Here is a 9,032-nt window from a genome sequence, read left to right on the forward strand (position 1 = left end):
CTCTCTCTCTCTCTCTCTCTCTCTCTATATATATATATATATATATATATATATATATATATATATATACATTCTGGCCAGGAATACAGCGTGAATTTAAGGTAAGATTGGACAAGTTAGTGAGACCCTGAGCCTTCTGTGTAGCTGGGGTGACCATCATGCACCATCAGGTCCGGCTTTTCTTGGAACTCTTGATGGAGATTGGATTTGTTCTAGGTTTTGTTTTTATGCATAAAGCTGATGTGACCATTCTTGTATGTCATTTTTTTAAAAGTTTTGCTGTTAGGCGTGTACCCCAAAGTAGAACCAAGGGTGTGCAAAGTATACGTATATCTAGATTAAGCATACATTGATGGCATTTTCCAAAGGTTAATAAGCCAACTTACTGTGCCCCTAGCCGTGTGTGAGAGTTCACATTGTGCCACAAGCAGCGCTCCAGAATGTTTCATCTTTTCAATTTTGCATCATCTGGTGACTGGATAGTGACATCAATGTGATATTAATTTTTTACTTCTCTGCTAACATGTCTGTGACTCATAAAATATCTGAATTATTTGATCCCAGTAGGACAGGTGTTTGAAACCCTCCCAAATGCTACCATGGGTCTCTCCTTATGTTCAGACCCTAGGGATTGAGAGACATGTAACTTTGTTATTACCTGCTAAGGAATAGGTATGGCTATGTAGACTACGGAGCACTTACTTGTGAAGCTTAGCCTATTTAGAGGTGTATTCAACCACACACAATGTAAAAACCATTTTTAAGAATGAAGAAAATATTAATATAAGTATAAAAGATTGATTTTCTTAGGAAAATAGAAACAATGCAGTTAAAGGTCTTTAAAAACAGGCAACAAAAACAAACCAATGAAATAAGAGGCGTATGATTCCCTCATCACAGTTCAGGCTCTTAATGCAATTTTAATAATTGGATCCAGGACGGAAATATGTAATAATGTTATAGGAGACACAGGCAATGCCATTTACTATCAACGAGTTTTGGTTATCTAATTAGCACCCATAACTAAAAACGTGCACTGGGAAGCCCATGTCGATCATTTGGAGACAGGCTATGTGCTGTTCATTGTGAAGATCTGGACACATTGTAGAGGAAATGCACACATGACGTCTTCAAGAGCAGATTCTGTGCTCTTTACGCCTCAGCAGGAGCATGTTCATTCTTCTTCATCTTCAGGCTGCAGCATCTGGCACGTGAAAGTTGCTTAAGGCAACTCTCTGATGTGGGTGATTTCAGGACCTGGGGAGGCCAGTGGAGGTGTTAAATTTTGGCTTCTGTGGCCTGACAATTTGGCAGTGAAGGATCATTACCAGAGTGTTTGTGTGTGTGCAAGCCTGTGTGTGCTCATGTACATGGGTGCATGTGGGTAACAGTGCATGTACACATGTACCCATGTGTGCATTCATGCATGCATGTACATGTGTGCATATGGGTCAGAGTACATGTTTACATGTGCATGAGTATACATTCATATGGATATTCTTTCAGATGCATGTATCCACGTGTGCACATGTACATGTGAACTCATGAAAGTGCCTGTGTCTGTACATGTACACATGCATGTGTGTCCACACATGTGGTTTGCCTCTCCACAGTGACCTGCAGCTCCTTGGTTTGTCTCTCTCCTTTTCCTGTCTCTGCAGTATTTTGGGAAATTCCTGGAGGATCTATCTCAGTCATTAATCTTATAGAAAGACCCATCAATGATGTCAAACAGAAAAATGAATCCCAATATGCACAAAAGTATAACATTAACATATAGCTCAAGGGTATTGTCCTTAATTGTCTTTCTTTAACGGAGATATAATTTGTTTCATAACTGCGTCAATTTATCTTAGTCATTCAAAATGTTTTAATTGCAAAACGAGGTCCATTTAAAGATTGAAAACTGAAAAATGGTCCTGGGACCACACTAGTCTGGAGCACTCCCTCTCCTTTGTTTACACTTCTGTCCCTGTCAGTTTCTGTTTCCATCTCTCACCTCATGCGGTGCTTTGTACCAATGGTTCTCATACCCTGGGGATGCCTGCTGCTAGTCATCATCTTAAGAGCAGATTCTTTCTAAGTGGATCTGGGAGGAAGACCTGAGGGCCTGCCTGTCTCTCAAGCTACCAGCTGACACCAGTCCTGCTGACTAGCAGGCTCCACCTTGTATGTTCGAATTGTGAAATACTGAGCTGTACAATTAAGTGAACACACAGTAGTCAGATCTGTTCCAATATTTAACCCTGAATCACTTGAAAATATTTTAGTAAATAAGCATGTTTTGTGAAAATAGAAGAGAAGAGAGTAAACAGGCACATCAATAATTCTGTATACACAGCATAAACATTTGTTGTTAGGTCTGTTATTTGAAAAGACCATCTTTCCAACAAATGTGTTTAGCTAGTGTGTACAAGAAAGCTGTGCCTTTTCTTTTGATTTTGACAGACCTACCAGTAGATGGCAGTACATATTCAATCTTATGGGAAGAAAACATGTAATTTAGCTCTAATATTAAGGAAGGCAGTCTTTCTGAAGTGCTCCCCGAATCCCTAGACAGAATCTGAGACCTCTTGTTTGCAAAGCACTTTTGTTTGATACCACTCCTAAATATCTTCCTTTATTCAACTTGAATGTTAATAAATATTTTCACTTCTTTGAATCAGAAAACTAGCCAATGAAATCAAATAGAAAAAAAAATCAAGAGTAGGACTATATTTGAGATTTAGTTTGATTTGTAGATTCTGTGTGGTGAGGGGGTCACTTTTTTACTGAAATATTATATAAATATGTACCGGTTACTATTCATAATGTATCATTCTCTCATTTTTAAAATTTTCAAATAAAATTATTTTGCTAAAGAACATTTAAAATGCTTTCCATAAAGGAGGGAGAACTGTGATGGGGGAGGGGGATTATTACGAGGGATTATATACCAGGTGTGGCAAAGCGGGACAAAAGGTTGGGTGCCAGACTTTACAGTGTGTCTGAATGTATCCCCTAGACCAGCAGGCTCATAAGACATGTGTTTGAGCTGTGATAAGGACCTAGGAGGAAGGAAGTAAGCAGGATGTGTGGGCAATGAAGACAAGCAGTCCTGCTCATGTGGTGAAGAACTGTATCTGAGGGTTTGGTCAGAAGCTGTCATGGTTAACACCATCTTGAGTCTTAAGTAAGTCATATCAGGAAGCTTGTTCTTGGTAGTACACTCTTTGCTGGGACACAAAAGGGAAAGGGCCTCAGCCTTCGTTAGCATTGCTGATTTGCAGGACAACAGTTTCACATTACCAAAATAAAAGAGCTAAAGGATAGAAAATGTTGATCTGTGGTACTGTTGCATTCATTCCTTAAATACCCACTGGGAATTTGTGCAAAGTGTAGGTAAAGGATCCATCCCATCTTGATCTTAAGAAGTCTGCAGGTCTATCATTAAAAACCTTCCCCAAGGCCTGGGGAAGGAGCTCAGTTGGTAGAGCACTTTCCTAAGATGTGTGAAGACCTGAGTTTACTGCCAGAGCTACACAAAACCAGGCAGGATGAGCGGGATGCAGGGGTTCCAGGCTTCAAGGCTGAACTCAGCTACAGAGTGAGTTGAGGTCAGTCTGGACTACATAAGGCCTTGTCAAAAAAAAAAAAAAAGTGCCCCAAGTATCTGACTGTATGTACAGTGCAGAACATTCTACAGTTATCCAAGTAATTTCATAAAAATAAGACCGATTTACCCTAAACAATTTAGAATAATAAGAGAGAGAAGATATGTAATAAATGTTGATCTAAAAAAATGAACAAATGTGTGATGTGACTGAAGCATATGATGAAGTGTTTACAAACGGCTGTCTCATCTACCTACAAACAATGTGCTCCAAGACCCCTGTGGGCATCTGAAATCACAGACTGATGCTTTCTGAGCACACACATCTAGGAGAAGGTTTCATTTATGTTAGTCACAGTAACATATTAACAATACCACGCCCCAGTACTTAGGGAACATCTTGGAAGAGGCGTGGAAAGAATGTAAGAGCACGCAGGCAGGAGGAGAGCTGTGAGATGCCATCTTCTGGACATGACATGGCCATTGCATGCATGAATTCACTGCAGCTGTGGTTACCTGACAGGACCTGAACAAGATCACTCCAACAAAGTCATTCAACATTCCAACAGGCAACACTAATTAGACTCCATGTGTTAGAAAAAAGGAGGCCTGTTGGGAGGGGCTTGGAGTATGTGTATGACCAAGATACATTGTATATATGTGTGAAATTGTCAAAGAATTAGATATTCTAAAAAGCCAATAACTAATGATAAAATACAAATATAACAATACACTCAAATAAAAGTTATATGAATTTGACCTCTGTTGATTCAAGAAAAATGTTATTTTGGTTGGAAAACTATGAAGAACTAAACCTCAGAACAGGCAACTGCAGACAAGCATTGCTGCCCTGTTTAGTCCAAACCAAACAAGACCGAATTATAAGGGTGATTTTCCAGATGCTTCACAGTTGGCTGTGGACAAAAATCTTCGGATATAACTGCTGCTTTCCAAGGTGTACAGATATCTATAAAAATTTACAAGGGTGAATTCTATATTTATAGAATTTACAGTAATTGATTAGCTAAATTAAAATAAAAGGGCTTATGAATTTAAACAGAGGGAATGGGAATACATCAAGTCCTATTGTTAAATTAAGATCTCCCCTTTGCATCCCTGGACAGCACAGCCACCAGCTTCCTGGTGCTAGCATCTTTCCTGGGTGACTCCTGGGGGACGGCCTACCACACCTTGACTCCCCCAGCCTCATTCACCCTCCCAGCTACCCCACCCCATCTCTCTTCCTGGCCCAGTTACTGGCCCATTTCTTGTCTTGGCACCCCAGACCCCTGGGCTGACCTCTTGGCCCAGAGTCCCTACTGCTTCCTGATCCTTTGCATTCAGACCATCCCAGTTCCTCCCAGTAGTCCCCAGGAGCCCTCAGGGCTGCTTCCCGTTCCCACATTCCTTTGCATTCCTGGGTGGCACAGCCACCAGCTTCCTGGGACCAGCATTTTCCTGGACCCGGGGTGAGTGAGGCTTTAAGTTTGTTTAGTTTAAAAATTCATAGAACATTTTCTGTGTTCCTGGAATAGGACTGTCTGCTGGGGGTGCAAGCCTGAAGTCACAGTGGTGTCTGCCTTCCATGTTCACCACCTGATGAAACCAGCTGATGTGGGTTTCATAACAGCACTCCACCTGAGTGCAGGGGAAATCAGAGAGAGGCAGTTCCTTCTTCATAGAGGGAAGTGCCTCTACACAGGACTTGGAGAAGTGTGTCAGAGGGGACAAGCTGAGGGGAACGGTTTGTATCTCCACATAGTACCTTGGCATGATTTTATTCTTCCTCTTTAACTGATAGTGAATCTATAGGCCAGGTAAACACATCTTGGGTTGAAATCTGAAACACACTGCTGCAGCATATCCCAGTCTGTCTTGACTGAAGTAACGATCGATCTGGTATTATTAGTGTGGTCTTGAAAAATTCATTAAATGGCTCAGAAGTCAAGGCTGCAATTTGGAAATTGGCTCTTACTTGGAAAATAAATTATATAATGATTGTAGAAAATACTAGACCAGGAATACTAAGTTAAGAATTTTCCTATATAACTTGCCACTAATTTAGATAACTTTGGGAATCTTTTCCTTCTTTCCCTGATTTGCAATTTGAATTTTGAATGCCTACTACAACTGAGTACTAGAGGGCCAAAGATGAATGTCCTGTCCTTATGGTGACACAGAGACAGAGAGCTGGAAGTAAACAAGTGGCTCTTCTAGGGACTTGGTGGAAGGGTGCATAAATGGAGGAATGACATCACCATCAGGGCCTTCTCTGTAGCTGGCACTGGAGTAGCAGCACCATGGAGAGGAACGGAGCATCTGGAGCGTCACCGAGCGTGTGATGGCCAGTTAGAGATGAGAACAGTGCGCAGGATCATGTTTCATACACCAGAAAGCTAAACAGATGACTCAGAATCAGACATGTGGCATACAGGGCATACAGGCTTTCTTCCAAATGAGAGAGAGAGAGAGAGAGAGAGAGAGAGAGAGAGAGAGAGAGAGGCTAACGTTCTTTGTTTACAGCATGAAGGTGATTGTCATAAACAGATGAAGGTGAGGATACACCTATAACGGAGTCTATGAAATGACAGGCCTTAACATACTAGGGCAAGAAACAGGACACAAGGTCAGGAAAGGAGCACACCAAGCAAAACTCATGAGCTTGGGGCTGGGGATGAGTTGTAGTTACTGATGAATTTAAGAAGATGGAATCGTAATAAAATGTATGCCTTGTACACTAGTGTTCAATAGCTGGATCCAAGTAAGGACTGACGGGAACTCAATGCAGACATCGATAAGTGTTCGTTGCCATGTTCTGTGCTTTTCTGGTGGAATTAATGGCTGGTAGAAACTACACAGAAACATTGGAAGCAACTTGGAGTGGCAGCAGTGAGGGCTTGACCCTCCCCAGTGCCTGTGGGCTGAGGATATATACCAGACATCAAAACCAAAACACGGAAAGTATTGATAGGATATTGGGAGAATGCAAGAGCAATTATCAAATAACCCAGACTTCTGGATTCAATGAATTCTGACAGTTACCTGAAAAATGAAACGTGAAGTAAAATAATTGTTTCTTTCCTCGTTGGAACTTCCCTTAACCTAGTTAAAGCCGAACCTCTTTGTCTTTTAAGTGAAAAAGGCAAGATGGAGTCTTTAAGTTGTTAATCAACTCCAATAATTAATGATTCGGTGACTCTAAATCATTTGATGTATTCAAAATAAATGCTACAATATGATCGGTGGTGGGCTGGAGAGGAGCCTCAGTCGTTAAGAGCACTGGCGGCTCTTGCAGAGGATGGGGATTCAATTCCCAGCACCCACATGGCAGCTGACAACCATTTGTAACTCCAGTTCCAGAGGATCCGACACTGTCCGTGGGCATCACACAATACAGGTGCACTTACATACATGCAGGCAATACACTCATACACATAAAATATACAAAAATAGTAATAAAGTATTTAAAGTGATTGCTGTTAACAGTGGCTCCCAGCAAATTTCTATTATATGTAACAATGTCCAGTTAGTGAGGAAGAGAAACGCAATGACCTCAGCCTCCCCTGTGACCTTGCCGATTTGGTTTAATACAACCTGCATGTTGAACATTGTTTCCTTTAGACAGCATTGTGGAGCTGAGACACTGTATCTTGTAGACAGCATTGCGGCACTCCATATTGCCCACCATGAGAACCCAGTCTTGGTGTAGTTTGGCCTAACTTGCCTCATATCCCTCCTTTAAAAAAAAAATCTCCAATGTTTTCTTACATTTGGTTTCGACTTGACTTTATTTCCATCTACCTTGGGTTCACTTTGAAATCTTTATTCTTGAAATGTTAAAATTCTCCTTGTCCTGACATCCTCTGTAAATGGAGTGCTCTTACTGGTAATTACATCCCTGATATCACATATAAAGCCACATGCCCATCATTTCCATAGAAACAACAAACAATCAGGAAATAAAAAAATAATAATTTAAAAATACTTTCAACTGACAGCCCACGTGAAGCATGTGGTGAGCTTCAATAAGAAATGCACGAGCTGTTTGACTGAGGGACAGAACGCTGGAGGAAAGGCAGCAGAGTGCCTGATTTCTGTTTGAGAAGGCTGAATATTGTTAAGCACATCTGTCTAAACTTCTATTGTAGGCTTAATGCAATTAAAATCAAGTTCCATTAGGATCTTTTTACTTTGATAAAATTACCTTTAAATTCTTCACAATACTCAGGAACAACCAACAAAGACAACAAATGGAATTCATATTATACTGACTGGACAGTATTTAGACAAAATGTAAGGTGTCATACATTCTCTAATATAATGTTGGGGTCTATGGAGTTAGAGCTTGCAGTGAATTTTCACACACAGTTGATAATGAAGAGAGCTCTCTAGAGAAAACTGTATGGGAAGGAAGCAGAAGAGAGGAGAGAAAAAAAGAAATTACGTAAGGATGGAGCTTAGATTACGCCCCTTCAGTGGGGCGACACCACAGGCATTGGGTGACAATTGGTTGTTGTGGAGGTAAAATAGGTCACCATTGAGCTTCCAAATGGGCACAGCACATAAATACACAAGTGGTTTGTCTGTGGTATCAAAATTACTTGGCAGTAGATGACTAGGAAAAATAATTGTCATTAGGGCCCTTGGGGTAACAAGGGGGAGTTACAAAACATTTAGAAGTTCAGTACAGTTTGATCTTGTGACAAACTTAGGAGTCCTAGTTACCAGGAGCTTGCTCTGTCCTTAGGCACAGAAACCCTCTATGGTGAATGTTTTCATGAGCCACATGGAGGGGAGGAGAGAGCAGTTATTAGGTGGCTCCTGGGGCAATCCAACCACTGTACATCCTGGGAGGACGTGGCTCGAGTGAGCCCCTAACAGTGAAGGTCCTAGACCTGAGGGACACCTGCTGTATAAGGAAGGGAGGTGGTAGGCATATTTTTACAAAATGTCATAATTCACATAGGATTTCAGAGAATCAACAAACTATTAAAACCAAGAAGACAGTTCTTTTTTAATATTTTATTTATTATTTTTATCTTAGGTGTATGAGTGGATTGTCTGCATGTATGTGAGTGCACCCGTGTTGTGCAATGCCACGGAGGTCAGAAGGGGGCTTCGGATTCCCCTGGACTGGAGTTAAGGGCAGTTGGCAGCTGCCATGTGGGTGCTGGGAATCGAAGCTGAGTCCTCTGCAAGAGCAGTCAATGCTCTTAACCACTGAGACATCTCTCCAGCCCCCAAGAAGACAGTTCTTATCAATACTGCATATGAAATTAACATGACATGAACCTTCTTCTCTCATGGGAAGAAACAGCAAGAAAAACAAACAAAAGGTAAGATACTATTTTCAATGAGCAAAAAAAAATTTAATTATCTAAAATCAAAAGTGACAGTGCAGTGGCCAACATTATACACTATTAAAGTCCATAAACAAAAA

The sequence above is a fragment of the Nannospalax galili genome, unplaced genomic scaffold (assembly GCF_000622305.1).
Source record: "Nannospalax galili isolate Female #2095 unplaced genomic scaffold, S.galili_v1.0 scaffold387, whole genome shotgun sequence".
Classification (NCBI taxonomy): Eukaryota; Metazoa; Chordata; class Mammalia; order Rodentia; family Spalacidae; genus Nannospalax; species Nannospalax galili.